This window comes from Epinephelus moara, chromosome 16 (genome assembly GCF_006386435.1).
Source record: "Epinephelus moara isolate mb chromosome 16, YSFRI_EMoa_1.0, whole genome shotgun sequence".
Classification (NCBI taxonomy): domain Eukaryota; kingdom Metazoa; phylum Chordata; class Actinopteri; order Perciformes; family Serranidae; genus Epinephelus; species Epinephelus moara.
The window spans coordinates 18,754,817-18,774,949 of NC_065521.1; positions in this window are offsets into that span (position 1 = coordinate 18,754,817).

A 20,133-nucleotide genomic window follows, 5' to 3' on the forward strand; every position below is an offset into this window, starting at 1 on the left:
AGCAGAGTGGAAACATTTTCTGTTATGGAGAAAAAAGGGATCAACAGACAATTGTAAGCAATGCCGCTAGGAGATAAAAAAACCGACGATATCTGCCTGGCCGGGCATCTCACTCTGCTAACTTCTCACTACAGCAGTATTAGCTGCTCTGTATGAACAATGTTACGCTGAAAGAACGTGCATGCAGGCTGAAATTCAACCGTGCTGTTCTGTTCTGAGCAAGAAAAAGTATAAATAATACCTGTTACTTGTTAAGCTATGAGTAGAGTAAATCTCCACTAGCCGCTAGGCTAATTTATGCGGTGTAAATGTGCTTAATCTAATAATGTGTGACTAGTAAAATACAGCTGTTTTGCCTATGAACCTTCAGTTATTATTGAGCCAAATTTTATACTTATGTTAAATGATGTTGTTAATCCATGTATTTTGGCTGCTGGGAAAAGTTTGCCTTCAAGTTTTAGGAAAAAGATCATGTAAAGTGAAAACATTTCTTCCAGAAAGGGTTTTCTGACAGGAAGCTAACTGGTATTTTATGTGTGTTAGTGGAGTCAAACTAGTTTCTGCACTTAACCGAGCACAATTAATTAGCTTTATTTGTGTGTTTATCCTTTATGGCCAAAAGAAAAAAAGAAAGGGACGATAAGTTCTTCTGTAACAGACTGTTAAATCAACACATTCTCACTCCGACCTCGTCACATATTGACGTTTTGGTCATGGACTTTCAACGTCCACATACAATGTGTAAGGTACCCTGGGTGTGTTGGTTGTTGACGTGGGATGCAGTGTCAAGTTCTGCCTGTTACATGCACTGTGGTCTGGCAAAATAGACTTCCATTTTCACAGGAAATTTACAGTTTATACACTGTCTCTTTCAAAATAAATGCACTACATTGGTACAACACCACAAATCGATGATTTTTCCTTCAAAAACTAGCACACGTGATTAGGTTTAGGAAAAAAGAACAGGGCTTGGCTTTACAATCCCATTGGACGTGAGACCTGGGTGAAAGTGGGTGTTTATAGAACCCATCCACCACCCATCCCACCCACCTCACTTGGACTTTCGCCACCTTATTTTGGTTCCTGTCCCACTGCATTTCTCCCTGACGCCACTGGGCACCATTAAACTATAACCGGCCATACTGACCTTAAAGGACAGCTTTTTTCGTCAGTGTCTGATCCGCAAGTCACTGCCCAACTGCCGGATTTGAAAGACTTAGGAGTGAGATCGGTTTGGTGAAATGGGTGTATAATATCATCTCATGTTGAATCGAAATTGTAACGTGACAGACTTTGTAATATCGGCAAAAATCGAAAGAAGTGATACAATATCATATCGTGATGAAACTAGTCATTAGTCAGACACCAAGTGGCATGACAAAGCATCTGTATTTGACAAGTTGGGACTAAGAACAGGTTGTTACATGCAATATTTGTCTTATTCCCTGCCTCTGCTGTGTGTACAGATAATTCACAAACACTCACCATATCAACTTTATAAGGTCATATAATGTCAGTGTAGCATTTACAGCTTGTTCCTCTGCCCCCAAGTGACCAAAAAAATCAATGAATGCTGCTTTAAAACCAAACAGTTTTACCTCCTTATATTTAATCAAACATAAATACAGGTGGCAGTTTTAATTTAGGAATAGTTCTCTCATCAGGTGGAAGCTTTACAGTTAATAAGGAGAGAGATTCAGATAAGATCCTATTAATAAATGGATGTCAATGGGTCTGCTATGTAGGCAACAAAATGTCTTTCTTTACAGTAAATGAGGCTTTACAGAAGGGGCGAGAGGAGAGCTGCATCTCCGCCTCTGGGGAAACTGTGTGTGAGAGTGTGTGTGTGTGTGTGTGTGTGTGTGTGAGAGAGAGAGAGAGAGAGAGAGAGAGAGAGAGAGAGTGTGAATACTTATTTAGTTTCAACCCAAACGTCGCTGACTGCATTCTTCTCTTGGCGGGTGGCGAGAGCAGAGCATCGGAGAGAGGCAGAGAGACATACATGCCAAGAGACAGAGGGGGAGATTAGAGAGTCCGAGGAGAAGCTGAAACTTCACAGCAGACGCTCCTGCACAGGTTGGTCCCATCTTTATAATATCCATGTTGTATTTTACGCACAGGGACTTAAACGGTGCGTCCGCGGGACCAGTTTTGACCTTATTATGGACTCGAGTGGATTCATCTCCAGCATCAGGCTGTTTTCTAGCTTTCGCTTTGCAACTTGTAGTTTTGCAGTGATAGGCTGTTCGCACACAGGCTGCTGCATCTCCTCTTCCTCCATTCATCTTTTTCATATCAGATCAGACCATAATATTGATGCTGAAGCGCGTCTTCCACTACTACAAGCGCACTGGCATCGATCAGTATCAGCAGTCCAACCACATTAATGGATTCTTGACAAGGCTACAATGTCAGCTTTATGAGAGACACCTGACATGGCAAAGGCTTTCTGGAAGCATGACGGCTGTCCAGTTATGAGGAGTCTTCCCCATGTGCATGAAGGTGCAAACGGATGGTTGCAGCAGGGATGAAAACAAAAGGGAGGTTTTGCGCACACGTCATGAGAGCAGTTTCCAATTATGATGCACTCACATGTATATAAGTTAAATGATAATGGTTATTCCCACATGCACACTTCTCACTGTTATGGTCCTGCTGCTGAAATGAGACACATTTCCCCGCACTGAATTGGCTGCAAAACAGAAATGTTGTCAGATATTGAGGATAAAAAAAAAGTGTAGCCTCTTTGCATTTTCAAGCAAGACGCATGACCACATAGTTTATTTACTCCTGGGTTTACTTACTAATTGTCAGTTTCTATAACCTATTCAATTATGAAGGGCAGGTTGTCAGGTGACTGAACCTGAAAGACGACACCCGATCACCTCAGAAAATAGCTTCACACCAAGGCTATTTATATCTCCGGGCGGCACACACACACACACACACACACACACACACACACACACACACACACACACACACACACACACTGTTCTCCTCATTGTAATGCTGCACATGCCATTAACATGATGCAGCTATACTGTGTATCCAGCAGGACCTGATGCCAGGCAGGGAAACCTCATGTGCAGTGCCAGAGAGGGGAGAGGAGAGAGGGAAGGGGAGGGCATCAAGATTAATTATGTGTGCAGCTTTACCATGTCTGGCAGAGGCAGAGGAATAATTTTGTTTAGGCTACACATCCAATTAATTGATAGAGTAGCCTACTATAGTAGATCAGCTTGCATGTGTGGGAAAAATGATATTTTAAAAAACACTGAAACAGAAAGAGCTCGTGAAAATGAAACAAATAACACACATTCAAACATTCAAATGACATCCTCCTCTCTTAGGGACTGTTCTTTACTTGTCAGAGGAGGGGGACTGGCTGGGATGTGACTTCATCTTTTTTTTTTTTTATCCTCCCGAGGCAACAGATATTTTACCTTGAGCCTCCCATGACTAACGGAAAATGCATGACCCTCCCTCCACCATAAATTAGCTAGTAATTAGATTTTTAAAATGTACCCTTCGATGTTTGAATGTTAAAAGTTGAAGACAAAATCCTGAAGTTGAAAAAAGCCTTGGTTTTTCCACTCTTGTCGCGCATGCTGGTTAGTTTGTGCAAACAGTTTAATTTTGGCCATGATATTTATGAAATGTCACTATCTTAATGGGTCTTGTTCATGAGTGAGGGTAGAATGGAGCGAGAGATGGATCAATGGTTCGGCATGGCGTCTGCAGTGTTGCAGGTGCTGTGCCGGACCTTTGTGGTGAAGGTAGAGTTGAGTCGGAAGACAAAGTATTTGATTTACTGGTCCTTCTACGTCCCAACCCTCACCTATGGTCATGAGCTTTGGGAAAAGACCAAAAGAATGAGGTCGTGGATACAAGCGAACGAAATTAGTTTCCTCAGGAGGATGGCTGGTCTCAGCCTTAGAGATAGGAGCTCAGACATCCGGAGGGAGCTCGCAGTAGAGCTGCTGCTCCCTTGTGTTGAAAGGGGTCAGTTGAGGTGGTTCAAGCATCTGACTAGGATGCCTCCTGGGCGCCTCCAGTTGGAGGTCTTCCGGGCACGTCCAACTGGTAGGAGGCCCCAGGGCAGAGCCAGAACACACTGGAGGGATTATATATCTCGTCTGGCCTGGGGATGCCTTGGGGTCCCCCAGGAGGAGCTGGAAAGCATTGCTGGGGAGAGGGATGTCTGGGGTGTTTTGCTCAGCCTGCTGCCCCTGCTTTGGATAAGTGGTTGAAAATGGATGAATGGATGGATGGTCACTTTTTTAAGCGCAGATTTAGCTAGTTTTTTTTTCTGACGGATGCCTTTGTAGCCATGATGTGTCCAAGGATCGTTACAAATTTGAAAATGGTAACGATAACAATAATTTCAATGATAACTACAACGAACATTTCTGTTTTTACAGTTTCTGGCTATGATAAATGGTATCAATTTGGTGTAATGTTTAAAGAAAGCAAGCCTTGAAGGAGTCGGCATGGTGATGCAATGGTTAGCATTGTCGCCTCATGTCAGCATGGGTTTTCTCCGGGTACTCCGGCCTCCTCCCACAATCCAAAGACATGCAAGCTAGGTTAATTGGTGACTCTAAATTGGCTATAGGCGTGAATGGTTGTCTGTCTCTATGTGTCAGCCCTGTGATAGACTGGTTACCTGTCCAAAGTGTACCCCGCCTCTTGCACAGTAACAGCTGGAATAGGCTCCAGCCCTGCCGCGATCCCCAACAGGATAAATGATTATGGAAAATGAATAAATGAATGCCTTGATGGCTAGTCTGAGTGGGTGGAAGTTCGCTGCATAGATCAGCCTCTCATTGGGCGGAATGAGCCACCTGCTGAAGTCCCGCCCTACCACCTCTGGTTGCAGTTTTCAACATGTCCTTTACTAACTTTTGCGGTGTTTGATCTTGCGGGGATGTAGCCATTTTTCTGCCATGGTTCGCGTCCTGTAGGCGATATTTTTGTGGGCGTGTTACACCAAAACCTGTTTCCCCCCGGCAATATTTTTGCAAGCGCACCGTTGCTGTGGCACCGCCCAGAACGACTGTGATTGGTTGAAAGAAATACAAGCAGCCGGGGCGTTTTTTTTCTCCAATCTCAAAGTGAGAGTCGGCCCAGCCAGACCTTTCTTTTCTTGAGAAAGGTCTGGTGAGCGAGACTACTTGATGGCAAAATCTGCAGTACAATAAATGCAAAATACAACCATTTAACAGTAAAAAAACAAAAGTCCCTCCGTAGTGCTTAAAAACTTAAGTGACATGCCCCCACCTTTTTTGCACCACCCCTCCCCCCTTATAAGTAAAGAACAGTCCCTTAGTAGGTTTTTTTTTAGAATCCCTTTTATTGTTTCCATATAGTATTTATTGAATTGTTGAAAATCATCTTATCATTGGTCATTCTATTCTATTTAGTTTTTATGATTTGTTTTTCACAGTCCGTTATGCAGTTGTAGTAGCCTATCATATTATGTTGAAGTATAGTGAGGTGCAAAGCATTGTTCTTTTCTTATTAGAAACCTCATGGCATACAACATTTGGCAACAATGCACTAATAGGTGTCACTATTATCATCATGGTAATGACAGTTAAATAAGAGAGGTTGGGAGACCTTGTGCAAAGCACAGCATATGGTCTTGTGACGTAACGCCTGTCGTTGCGGACGCTCTGACAACATCGCCTCACTGTGTGTGTGTGTTAGTGTGTGTGTTAGTGTGTGTGTGATATGTGTGTGTGTGTTAGTGTGTGTGTGTTATGTGTGTGTGCAGCTCAGGATTACATCCGGCATAGCCTGACCAACAAACCGTGTCATCTCCGCTGCGTGCCTGAAGCACGCGCTAAAAATAAATAAAGCCCAGGCTCCAACAATGAACGCACTGACCGCCGCTACTTGCCTCCTCGTCGCCGGCTTCAGCTACCTCTACGGCAGCGATGTGTTATGGTTTGTCCGTGTGTCTCTTGCAGACCTCTCCATGCCCGAGCCGGGAGCTTCTCCGCAGCGGAGCCCGCAGGGAGTCCCCTACAGCGACCTGCAGCACATCGTCAACGCTGACGGACTGCACCTGTTCTGCCGCTACTGGGAGCCCGCCGGTCCGCCAAGGTCAGTGAGGAGCGGAGCGGGGAAATGAGCGGAAAGAGTGTATTTGTTGTACTGTTTGGTCCCTCTGTATGAGAAGTAGGCTGTGTGTGTGTGTGTGTCTGTGTGAGTGGTGGAGTGTATACCACAAGAGTTGTTTTCATTTGAAGTGCTGTTTAAAGTAAAAGTAATTGTATTCACATGGCTGCTCTCAGTCCTGGAGTCACATGAGGACTTCAACTTTCTAATGAGGTCCTGCATGTTAATCTAGTGTGTGTGTGTGTGTGTGTGTGTGTGTGTGTGTGTGTGTGTGTGTGAAGTCCAGGACCCAGCTGTGATAAAAGTGCACAGTTATGTAGAAGGTTATAATCTGTAACCCTGCCTGGTTAGTGCAGATGTGTGTCACACAGCTCTCCAATCAGCACTCCCCATCTTCCATAAACTGCCACAGTAAAATCATCACCACACAGTGCATTGTTTCAAACATTTACTTGTTATTTTCATCCTCATATGGGTTACATAACGGGCTGCAATACTGTGTGGTTTGGCTGCTCAGGACTGCAGACACTTGCAGAAGACTGTAATGACATCAGGAAAATATATTAGCACAGGACTACCATAACTTCGTGACATATACACCTGTGATTGCAAGAGGAAAGCCTAAAACACCATTTAGGACACCTGCCATCCTGCTCATGCTCTGTTCTCACTCCACCCATTAAAAAAACGTTACTGGAGCATCAAGTCACACAGCACTTGTTTCCTCAGGCAGTTAGGTTTCTGAGCAGTTGACACATCCACACTGCACATTGTTACTTGTCGATTGTCCGTATACTCTGGGTAATGTTTATTTTTTTAAATCTTGTCAGGGGATGTGTGCCCTTTGTGTAGGCAGAGAGTGTTACTGAGCACAAGCAGTTCATTGTAATTTTTTACACATGACAATAACCATTATCTTGAACATTGCAAGGAGTAGCACTGGCTGATAAGTCGCCTCCTTTGTTGAGCTGTAACTCAGTAACTCAACAGTAATAAATGCAAATGTAGAAAATTGGCCCATGTCCCTCCTCATACCTTCATGGTAAGTCATATTTAAGTCCTGGTCCAACCAATATTAAATTTATAATATCTTATCTTATCTTATCTTAAAATCGAGTCAAATCAAATCACTCTGTAGTGTATCTGTTTGGTCTCATTCTGGCCCAAGCTCGTTAAAAACATTATAATTATGTTAATCTCCTCATGGAGGCGACTACCAGATGCACCAGTGACTCACACTGGGTCGTGACCCCGTTTAAAAAAAAGAGACTTAGCAACGGTTACTAGTTCAGCCACCCAAATGAAGTCAACACATTTTTGTTAATAAATCAAACAGCACATGTACTGTGGTTGGAGAGCATGTCGATTCTTCACTATAGTGAATAATTAAACAGCTTTTTGGGGGGTTCAGTTAAAAGAAATAACTTTGTTGCAGTATGTGTGGATGGCTTACTTAGATTCACAAATTATTGACGGTTCAGTACACGTGTGACTGCGTTTAAGGACACACAAACAAATGGATGAGCGTTTGTACAGAGTGTGGTTTTCAAGTATGATGAAATGCTGGCTATAAAAATACAACACCTGTCTCCTCATACCTGCAAACCCTTGTGTTGTGACGTTACTTGTAGATGATACGAATGATATTCTCTCAGCCCTGATGACATCATCCGCAAAAGGTCTGAGATCCTGACTCATCGGGCATTCTGGTGTGTGAAAGAGTGCAAATGGCAATGTTGTGTTTTCGTCGAGAAGACTTCAAACAATGCAGCTAGATGATTAATGGGTCCAGTTTAAGAAAACACACAGTAGTGATATATAGTCTGCTCTAGGAGGCCCCCTTACTGTGCACTCTCGGCCGCAGCGGTGCATGAAACAGGACACAGATGTCACACTTCAGCTCGGTTACAAACCGCAAATTTGCATGCAGTGTGAGAGCACAGGAGGAAATTGAGTTGACAGAAAGGCCCACAAAACATCTGGAGTCAAGACATTACTGATCTCTCTTTCTGTCTCTCTTTGACACAGACACACACACGCACACACACACGCACACACACACACACACACACGAGGCTCGCACATGTTAGTAGAGCAGTGACTCATTAACTGACACTGTGTCTGTGCCTCTTCTGCTTCACTGGTCCATAAAATGCGGCTCATAGTTTAGAATTCACATGTGTGTTTATCGTGAAGCCATCTATGATTTATTCTGTATTTGTATATGTGACCGCTTGTATACCTGTGTGCAGATATCTGTGTATGTGAGTATTAATCCTTTGGATGACGTATTTGTGGTTGGATTGTTGCCTGATGCACTCTGGAAGCTCTTGTTAAAATGTAAATGTGCACGATTCTGCTCAGGCAGTGGGAAAAACATTTGACCTTATCGTTGCCCACAATGCCTCTGTGGACTGAGGCCTCACTGTGGTCACACAGAAGCCCTTTCCCAGAGCCATGCCCACACTTCCACAGGAACAGAAGTGTTCTACCTACTCAAGCTCGTCAACAGATAGGCTTGGACATGAATAACCAACTCTGAAAACGATTCCTGCCAAAAGCACCAATAAGCCAAATAACAAATTTGATTGGCTCACCATAACAGCTTTATTTTTCCTCCTGCACATCATTTCTTTTTGGAAGTCAAAATCAGAATCACTGCAGGCTTAAAATAGCTGCAGAGCCCTGTGTGTTGTAGCAGTTTTAGAGCCGAGGCTTTGGGTGGCTTATATAAGAGCTTTCTCACTGGAGGCCAGCCAGTGACCATGCTAAAAATGCATGCAGTCATGGTACAAAGAGACATGTAAGACTCCGTGAAAGGTTGTGTGTGGTGATTTGTATACCTGTAATAAGAGCAGATATTTTGTCTATGATTTGTGTGTATTGACGATTTTGCCACCACAAAGAATGAGCATTCTGCAGTTCCACAATAAGTGTATCCATACCAGTGGGAAAAAGCTCTGGCAGCTGTCTTTAGACTTTCACAGGACACTTTAATTCTGTGCTGAAGCCCAGGCTAATTAAATTATTTTAGCTGAGCAAGCAGCTCCTAAAAGCTGTGTGTGGTAGTTTGACTGCACATTTTACAAGCTGACAAAACAGAAGCCATTAAGTAGCCCACCCTCAGTACACCCACGAACTGATTTACTGGTCTTAATATGCTGTTGTCTGTGTTTATCTGAACATAATCGTCGGCATCTCCCGAACACGCTGCCACCTAAATCTCTTAATGCAAAATCACAGTTACGCACAGGATGTCATAGTCAGAGTAAAACTGCTGAGCAAGTGTCACAAAACACTCCAGCCTGTTGTCTGTCGTGCAGCCTACACTTAACCATGAAAGAAATACTCTGATGCACACCTCCTGTTTTAACACGAGCTGCCCCTGCACTCTGATGCTTCACAGTGAAGGAGCTCTCTGTGGTCTGGATGGATGCAGCCTCCAGACTCACAGCAACCCACTCGCTGCAGCAGTCAGATTAGTAATTTAACACAACGTGACACAGCGTGTCAGAACCGAATTCATGAAATCTCTGTAGATGCAGCTCAGCCAGAAGCCTAGAGCATTTATACGTATTTAAGTTAATAAGTGGTTATATAGCCACTGGCATGAATGGGAGATTAGACGTCCTTAGCTTACACCGTGGATGCTTAGGAAATACAAGTTTCATCATAGCTACATCTCAACATGCTGCACTTTATGGAAGGCTGGATAGATTTTAGGTTTATAGATTATTTCTGAAAACAGCAAGAGCATTTATCTTTCACATGTTTGTGATAAGAATAGTTTGATATCAGCCACAGTAGCAGCTGGTGCAGTGATAAGCTTCGACGATCAAAGGAATCTCCCGAAAAGAGCTTTGCCGTCTGACACTTTATTCAAACAGCAGCCAAAAGACTCAAAGTCTCTTTATAGTGAGGCATGACTCTGAATTGAATTTATGCATGATTGTGGTAAAGTGTGATAATGTAGTCATCTGGTCTGTGAGGACTCAAAAACAAATCAGTTATTTGTGTTTTCATCAATTTGTCAGATGATTATTTTTGCTTCTAATCAGTTGTTTCTGACAAAAGCAAAAAGTAACAATTTCCTAAAGTCCAAAGTGACGTCTTTGCATTGCTTGTTTGTCGAAAACTCAGAGTCTCAGTTTCCTATCACATAAGACAAAGTATGCAACACATCCTTACAGCTGAGATGCTGGACCATCGGGTATATATCGGGTGATTTTATTATTCTGTATTATTCTGATAATGAAATTAAAGGCGATAAATAGCAACGATAATATGGAGCCAGACTGCTTTCACTGACTTAACAAGGGCAGCATCTGCACACCTGGACACAATAGGTAACACCTTTAATGTTGGTGAGCCTCCAATAAACACAGGGTAGAAGACGAATAACAAGCGCAGCAAGCTGAGTAGAGAGCCAGGTATGTCATTGCCGGTGTGGATGTCTTTCACACAACAAAGAGTCTGACTCCTCCTCCAAGATCGGCAAATGTCTTGCTGCCATTAAACGGGGTAGACGCAGCGCTAAAGTACCATCCCCAGAGCTCACATCCAACACCGAGCCTTTAAATGGTTCCAACAATCTCAGACCAAAACGGCTTGTTGAACCCATTCATAAGCGTTAGATAACACTAGCCGTGTGATGCTACAGTTAGCCCTTAATTTGTATCGTTAACTGGCATCCCAGTCTGGAGCCTTCTGCTCTGACCAGCCACCCAAATGAAGTCAACACATTTTGTTATTAAATCAAACAGCACATTTACTGTGGTCAGAGATCCTGTCTATTCTTCACTATAGTGAATGGTTAATCAGCTTTTTGGGGGATCCACTTTCAAAAAAATACCTTTGTTGCACCTTGTGTGAATGGCTTACTTAGATCCACAAATTATTTACAGTTCAGTACACGTTTGACTGGGTTTAAGGACACACAAAGAAATGGATGAGCATTTGTACAGGGTGTGGTTTTCAAGCATGAGGAAATAGTGGCTATGAAAATACAACACCTGTCTCCTCATACCTGTAAACCCTTGTGTTGTGACGTTACTTGTAGATGATCAAAAGGATATTCTCTCAACTGTAATGAACCCTTCTGCTCTGACACTGACAATCTCTCTCCCTCTCGCTGCATGTGTTTGTAAGACAGAGACGCTTGTTTGTGTGAGGTGAATCTATAGCACATCGCTACTCTACTTGGTAGTTGTAGGCTAGTCTATTGTGGGATGGTGCTGGATGTGTGACGATACAGACATGTCCTACAGGAGATGTAAGGCAGACCTGCAGATGCGCATTTAACCTGCCTTGGACCCGTTCATATGAGTCGGCTGTTACTCTGTGTAGGCTACTGCACATGTAGCCTACACCCAGTAGCAAAGGGGAAACACTATAGCCTAATTTTTACTTAAGTTTAAACTTTTTACACACTTTTTTCATTTATTTGTATGTTTTTTAATTTTATTTTACCATTAGATATAATTTAAGACCAATTAAAAGTCATTTTACTTTTACATCCTTGAATTCATTATATTCATAGAGTAGAGTTATATGGAGGCAGGCGTTAAGGGGAGGTCATCTGTCAGTACCCCAGGAAATCTCCTTCTTTTTCACAGCCTAATGTTGGCAGGTATGGAAGAGTCAGAACTGTTCTTTGTTTTTGTCATGTTAGCAACAGTGATGTCAGTTTGATCTGGTTACGTCAGCTATATTAATATTAAATCAGCCTTTCATACCCTCAGGTGTACATGAACTACCGGTTATACACTTCTTTTTACAAAACAGAAATGTGAACTTATTGGTTATTGTGTCAGTATCAGCCACGAGAAGCAGGAAATGAAATGAAAAAAATCCATATGGTGCAACACCATTACAGTTGTGATGTTGTGCTGTTACTATGGTGATAGGCGGCAGTTTGGGAACACCAGGCCTACATTTATTGACTCAACCAACTGACGCAGCAGTTTACCTGTATCACACGGGGTGTTTGTTTAAGCAAAAAAGCGTAAATGAAGCAGACTGTTTGATATTAAATGTCACACTAAGTGGATTGGAAAACCCCATGCAACGTGTGCAGGGTAGTGGAGACACCTTGGAAAGGTCTGGTGACTTTAGTTGTGGACAGATTACAATAGGAGCTTGTTGTTACGTTAAGGATTTTAACAGAAATCTGACCATCGGCCAGTCATCCTGCTTTGTTTCAGGACACATCTTTGTGGTTTAATGGTAAAACTGTCTGATTATTTCGGGAATCAATGACTCTGTTACTGGTGGACCAACATATTACAGATACAGTAGCTCGTAGATGGTTGAATGAGAAAACATACTAGCAGGTGAATGCAGGTGATGGATCAAAAATACACATCAAATGTTCTGTTCTATGGTAGCACTCCCAAATAATGTTTTCAGGATGAATATCAACTGGTTGTGAAAGGTTGTAAATGTATTTCAAGGACAGTAATGACATCAACAACAGACAGTATGTGAACTTAGCTTAAACTACTGACATACATTGAGTGTATAACACATCAGCATAACCTTCCTGATATTGATTTTTGCTGTTGTTAACATTTTGTCCTTTCACCACTTGTCTAAAGTTGTTTTGTTGAGATTGCTACTTAAATTGGGAAATTATTTGGAGGAAATTTGACTTTTTCGGGTGTGGGGTTTTTTTTGGGTTTTTTTTGGGTATCAGCTGATTATTTTCATTGACAGTTCAACTTTATGTTATACAGCTTCTCTCATGTTTTTAGATGTTCTAAGTCAGCTGTATGAATTACATGACAACGAGACAATTGAACATTTTGAAAGATAAAGCAATAAAACCTCCAAATATGCAAATCCTTACTTGAGATGTTTCTCATTGGGATTAGAATAAGATGGGGTCAAAGGTCATGAGCCCCTGAAAAGCCCTTTCACTAGAATGAGGAAGTAGGTGAAAGGTGGAGGGGAGGGGCATCCACAATGTTTGACAGATCACACAACAGATGTCCAACAGGGGCTTCGAACCAAAGTGGAGACCACCATACCAGCCTTACACCCACTGCACACCTGCATCTTCACATAACAAACAACAAACAAACTTTGTGTACAACTGACTCATAAACACAAACACACACATAGTTTGTGTAAATAGGTCACGCTGTTATCAGAGTTTTTGCTGATGGTGTCTGGATGAGTTTCCTTCCCTGTCTGCGTTTGTGGTGTCAGAACATTTCATTTCCCTGCTGCTCGCTGCTACTGTTACGCTTGTCAGTGGAGGATACTTTACAAAGATAAAAGCCCTATAATGGTTTCCTTCATGTTTGTGCTTGGGGGCAAATTTTGGCTGAGTAACACAGCGTATAAAATATTAGGGGCACTAGTACTCCCATAAAATTCACTGAGTTGGTGATACCAAGTGCCAGCTGTGATCATGTACTGCAAATTAATTTGAAAAGGAAACAGAGGAGAAGTCAATTTCAAGTTTTCTTTTCACTGTTGATCATTTTCACAGTGACTTAATGATTTCATTGGGACAGTAACAGGAATTACTCAGTCAGTAACATCACAAGCAACAACCTTAACATTAACATAAGCTGAGACATAGTTTGTGTAAATGGGAGTGCAGCTAATTTTCAAAGAATTCTACATAATTGTTATGATCTCTACAAATTAGATTGGTTTCTGCTGCTATACTGATGTTTTAAATGGTATGTATGAAATGCAGTTTGATTATGGGGAAAGTGGAATGTTGCAACGGCAAGTAGTGATATGACACATCAAAGAATAATGCAATTCCATAAGAAGAGAGCGAACGGGTTACGCAAAGCTGCAAAGAAAAAAATGTGCAGATGGAGGATTCCTGCAGTAATAAGAAGTGAAAAATTGCATCAGAGATAGTTTTTTGTTATGCGGGCTGTGTTGGTGCATAATAAATATGTGAATTTATAAGACAAGGCGACAGAAATCCTGAAAGGTGAAAGAAAAAAAATCTGGTGATGCAATTTCCAAGTCTGATGTGGATTGTTTTCTCTCCTGTGTTTGTGACTTACGAACACGTGAAACAAATATTTTGCAAGGACAATCTTTCCTTTTTTTTCTTTTCTTTTTTTTTCTTTTCATTTGTGAAACAGGTGGAAAAATGTTTTGCCTGGTGAATTGTTGTCTTTGTTGTTGTAATTCTCATTTTGGCCACAGGAGGCTGACGTGCACTCCTAGTAACCCCCTAAAAAAAAAGAAAAATCACCTGCCAAAACTTTTTTCTTACCTGCTTTTGCATAAAAAGTGGAAATAAAGTAACTGAGTAAAGTTCCCACCTGTTCTTAAGTCATAAACACACCAGAGAAGACAGTTTAGATCAGACTTAGCCAATGGATCACCAGAATTTTTTTTCTCACTTGCCTCTTAAGGCTTCCGTACAAGTCTGTTCAGGGAAAAAAACACACAAACAAAAAAGAACATGTTTATGGCCGTACTGGCGATAGCTGTAGCTGGAGACATTATATTTTCGGGTTGTCCGTCCATCCATCCATCCATCCATCCATCCATCCATCCATCCCATTCTCATGAATGCTCAAGAACGCCTTGAGGGATTTTCTTCAAAGCTGACACAAACGTCCACTTCGACTCAACAAAGTTCTTATTAGATTTTGGTGGTCAAAGGTAAGGATCACTGTGACCTTGCATCCGTCTCATTCAAGTAAACGGGCCATCTCTTGAACACCTGGAGGGAATTACTTCAAATTTTGCCGAAACATTTACTTGGACTCAACGATGAACTGATTACATTTTGGTGGTCAAAGGTCAAAGTCAATGTGACCTTGCATTCCTCTCATTCTCATGAACACGATATCTCCAGAACACCTCAGGAAATTTCTTCTAATTTGACACAAACGTTCCCTCGGACTAAATAATAAACTGATTTGAATTCGGTGGTTGAAAGTCAAAGGTCAATGTCACTGTGACCTCACAAAGATCACCTTACACAAATGTCTAATAAGATGTAATGATGAAGTGATGGCATTTTAAATCCAAAAGCTCAAAGGTCAACTTCACTGTTACATCATAATGTTCTGCAAAAACACTTCTCTAGCCATTACTCAGTGTCATATCTCAGGAACAGAAGAGGAGACATTTGGTCAGATACTGAATTAATAGTACTAAACTTGAAATTGTGGGGATTGTAAAGCTCTTTTGTGCTGCCGGGGGCAAGATGTGTATGAGGCATCCATGTTTTCACCAACACGGATGTAAACTGTAAGAGAAACTTGACAGGTGCATGGAGGCATACATTCCGGGGTGGTAATTCTAGTTTAAAGTATAATTCTTTTTCTATCTCTGCACGCAGATAGTTTGGGTGTAATTTGTCTATCCACAGAAGACAGTGTGCAGTGTGCTTGTGATGACGTGTAAACTGAAGTAAAACAGGACTCCTCTTGTGTCTTTGCAGTAGGGTAGCATTTTAAACCTATGGAGGAGCTATCAAGTCTGACTTTGCGCATGCTCTTACTCTGACATTAAGTTTCCTGATAACCTTCCACAACAAGCAGATGATTGCTTGTAATGATTGCTGAAAATAGACTGTACTCCGAATAGAAAAAAGAAAAGTTGAGCTGATGAAATGAGTCTGATGTCTTTGGCTATGCAGCGGAACATTTTCAATATCATACGTCTCTTTGGTTTACCTTTTCATATCACTGATGTAAACCTTCCTTCTGTGGCTGCCTGCTGTTTGTCTGCCTCAGTTTCTCTCCATCACACGGTAATTTCCTCCGTCTCTCTCACTGTTGTGTTTTTTCTTAGGCGCGCACACACACACACACACACACACACACACACACACTTTTCTGTCACACTTCATCCCTCTCTCAGACTCCATCTCATTTTCCACCTGTCACATTGTTCTTCTGTCATGTCCATTTTGCTTTTGCTCCAAGTGCATCAAATGTCACTGTCACCTGGGAAACCACCGGTTCTTACAACGCTTGAAGGTGTATTAAACACTACAGTATTAAAAATGAATTGAATTGAGTAGAATACTGTTACAGTGTAACTACTGCTCGCAGGGCTCCTTGGTGAACCACTGTGGTCTGTTTCTAAAATGTTCCTATTTTAAATATAAATATGGTGTGATCTGGCCTATAATTTAATATAATTCGTCTCAATTACAGTCACTGCGCTTCACCTGGGATTCAGTTTATAATTTGGCAAGCTGGTCACGCGGTTTCTTTATTTTAGTTTTATAGTCTTAGAAGGTTTCTAAGTTTGGCTTTTCAAAAGCTGCTGATGACCTGTTTCCTCTCCGTCTCACATACATCTCCTCGTACTGTCTTTGATCCTCTCGTTTTCTCTCTTTTCCTTTAATCTTTGCCTCTATATTTCTATACACACCCCTATAACTGTACGTTCACTGAGTCTACAGCACTGATGTGGTCACACACACGCTGTACATCACTTCCTTTGGGCAGCTCTTCAAAGAAAGCTCAGCAATTTGTGGTTATTTTTCCCACACTCGCACTGTGACACACACACAAGATTAGAGTGAAGGGACACACACACCATGAAGTTCTGAGCAGTCTAAGTCTATTAATCGTATTAACATGCCAGTGTTCGGTCATTCCGTCTCGTCCTCTGGCTCTTGTCCAGTCGGGACACAAAGACGCCAAAACCTTCAGCGTTAATTTAACACCACAGTATGTTTATTTAAGAGCAAACCAGCAAAAGCTAAATAAACACATTCACATGGTGTTGAGCTGTTGCCCCAGTGATATGTCACAATCAACATTTTTTAGTGTCAAACATGTCTTTTAAGTTCTTCTGCCTGATTAAACCTGGTTCTGCCCAGTCAGGTGCAACAAAACAGGAGAGTCAGGGTGGTATAAGCCTTTTTTACAGCAGATGTTTTGTCTAGTCATGGTAGAAAATGTTGGCTCCATTCTATTGAAGTGTCCCAGTCAGTCATGACAGTGTGACAATGAGCCACCATGCGCAGTACCAGGTCCCTAAAACTGACGCATCTAATTGAATTCAGCCTTCATTCATTTTATTATTTACACCTGTGCTTTTTCTGCTGTCACATGTCAAAATGTCTAGTGAAACAGGCCTGTCATTCTGCTTGCACATTTTATGAAGTAGATTGCTGGATTTACTTGCAGAGGCACTGTAGCTCTGTCAGAGGTGCCACCAGAACTGAAAGGTTTCATTTTTTTTTTCAGCAAAAAAAAATGTAAGTGAAATGGAGAATATTTGCACTAAAATGTACAATTATCATAGTGTCTCTATAATGCAGAGACTTTTTCCGTCCTCATTCTAGTCCCTTGCGTCAGTGCTCCATGTTACCAAGTAAATGAAAGACTATTTGTGCTTTCACAAATATTTGCACAAGGATATTTTTGGTAAGTAATCATCAGTAATGTGGGTTTAATGACTGAGTGGGAAAGGCAAACAGTAGAGCAGCTAGAACGGTCTGATAAGTTCAGAAAATTACATCACCTTACTGTAATGCAGCCTTTAAAACCAGGAAATGACAACACTTACGAAACTACCCAAAATTTAAGACGGTATCTAGTCTTGTATCGCTATACGTAGACATACACCGATCAGCCAAAACATTAAAACTACTGGTGGGTGAAGTGGATAACATTGATCATCTTGTTACAGTGCAATATTCTGATGGGAAACCTTGGGTCCTTAAGGTACCCCCGATCCACGGTGGGTCCTCCTTGCACCAGAAATGGCTCTGACCTGTCAAGGCATGGACACAGGACCTCTTGAGGGTGTCCTTTGGTGCCTGGTATCAGGGTGTTACCATGAGCTCTTTTGAGTCCTGTGGGTTGTGAGGTGGGGTAACAGTACGTCCCATAGATGTTTGATCAGATCGGGATCCAGGGAATATGGAGAACAGGTTGACGCCTTGAGCTCTTTGTCATGTTCCTAAGGTCATTCCTGAGCAGTTTTTGTGGCGGGGAGTGGCGCATTGTCCTGCTGGGGGGCCAATGCTACTGAGGAGTTCTGTTGCCATGAGGCGGGGTGCATGGTCTCCACTGGTGTTTAGGAGCGTGTCAGGTGGCATCCACATGAAAGTCAGAGCCCAAGGTTTCCCAATAGAATACAGCTAGGGGGCTCAAATGTTGTCAGGCATATTTTCCCACTATTTAGCTTCCATACTGTTTTTCTGTTAAGTTAAACTCCTCACTGCTGGTTCTCTATGTTATTCTGGTGATTAATTATGGGAGTGTGTCCCCTTGCAGCAGAATGAATGTCACAGCTTTACTCGTTATTGCTCTGGATGCTGGTTATGATTTCTCAGCAGTGAACTGTTGTAAAACAAACAGTTTCTTTGTGCAGAAAATAAATTAACAAACCATGTAGGAACAACATGTTCACATATTTGAAATACATTAATTATGTTGTGGAAAATAATGGAAAAGTCTTTCCTCCTTGTAAGTGTGAGCCTCTGTGAGCATCAGCCGCATGCCTAAAATGCCTAAGATTTTTGCTTTTTTGTGTAAAATTTACAGTCGAAGGTGCAGAATGTGGCATTTGAGCACAGTTGGAAGGTTTGCGAGTTCCTAAATAATCTCGGAGCAGCCAGTCAGCATTGCATTAAGGGGATTAGGGTCTTGGCTTTGTTTTGGGCCTGTGGTTGTTTGGAGTAGCTCTGAGTAGAGCCAGGGGGAGGACTAAACTCTCTCTCACTCTCTCCGAGTGTTTTAATAAGGCTGGTTATAAGCCATGTTGTTCCAGCAACTGAAACTGGTGTGGGAGACAAGTGGGTCTCCGGTTCCCATGAGACATGAGAGAGAAAGACACAGAGAGGGAGAACAGAGATAATGACAAAGAATAATTAAAAGTTTCTTTTCTTGTTACTGGAAGATTAAAGTGCGTCAGATAAAGGAATGAGTCCTAAAACCTGATAGCACCCCTGGTTCCCTAGTCTCGAAGTCAGGTTTTTGGTTAGATACCTGAAATAATGTCTGTGGTTAACACAAGCTTAACAGACTTTCATGCTTTGTTCCACGACATAAAATATGACAGTAAATACCCCACTCATGAATTTTGAAGCTTTTATGTGTCTTTGAAAAGCTAGTAGCGAACAAGTGGCTTAATGTAAATGCCGAAAACAGCCTTACAGCCTTGTTGTGGCAGGGATGTTAATTAATGTGACTGTAGTGTAGTTTGTTTATAGCCTAACATTAGCTTTTTACATCTGCTGAATTCATTTAGGCTTCAAAAATCATAAAGTGGTGTTCATTTGTGAGGATTTTCTTGCTGAACAAAACGTGTAAGTATAATGGACGTTTGTGTGCCACAGAGCTTATTTTCTGCAGTAATCCAAAATCCAATGGAAAAATCACATAGGCTTTTTGGTGAGGTAACCAGGGCGACGCTAACTTCTGTGTAGGCCCATGGAAAAACACAACCCGGTCTCACTCCGAAGAAACACAAACACCGACTTTCAGGCGTTCGCGTCCCTTAAGATTCTAAAGCCAAACCTGGTCTTTTTTCCTAAACCCATGCTGTAGTTGTTTGAGGAAAATAAAACTTAAATTTGCGGTGTTGTACTGACATAATGCGTTTATTACCTCCCAGAACGTCAACAACCAATGCGCCCAGGGTACCTTTCATGTCATATTTGGACGTGACAAGTCCATGACCAAACGTCAATATTTGAGGAGGGCGGAGTTTCCTTGGTAAGTCCTGCCCCCACTTCATCGTGATTGGTCAATGCTACTCTGCCTTCGAATGAAAGTTAGCATTAGCCTTATGATACCAGGGGCCTTATTCACGAAACATCGTGAGTCTTAAAGTTTCTCCTAACTGGCCGAGTTAGGAGAAACTCCTAATAATAACAGGAATGTCAGTCCTAGCTTAGTAGCTAAAAAAACGACCATATAGGTCATCTTTGCAAGCTTAGTACGACCCATATTCCATATATGCAGAGACCTCCAGTAGCTGTAGTAATTATGGCGAGAGCAAAAGAGCAAGTCAGGTGACGTAGCATAAAGAGCAACACAGTCCATGTAA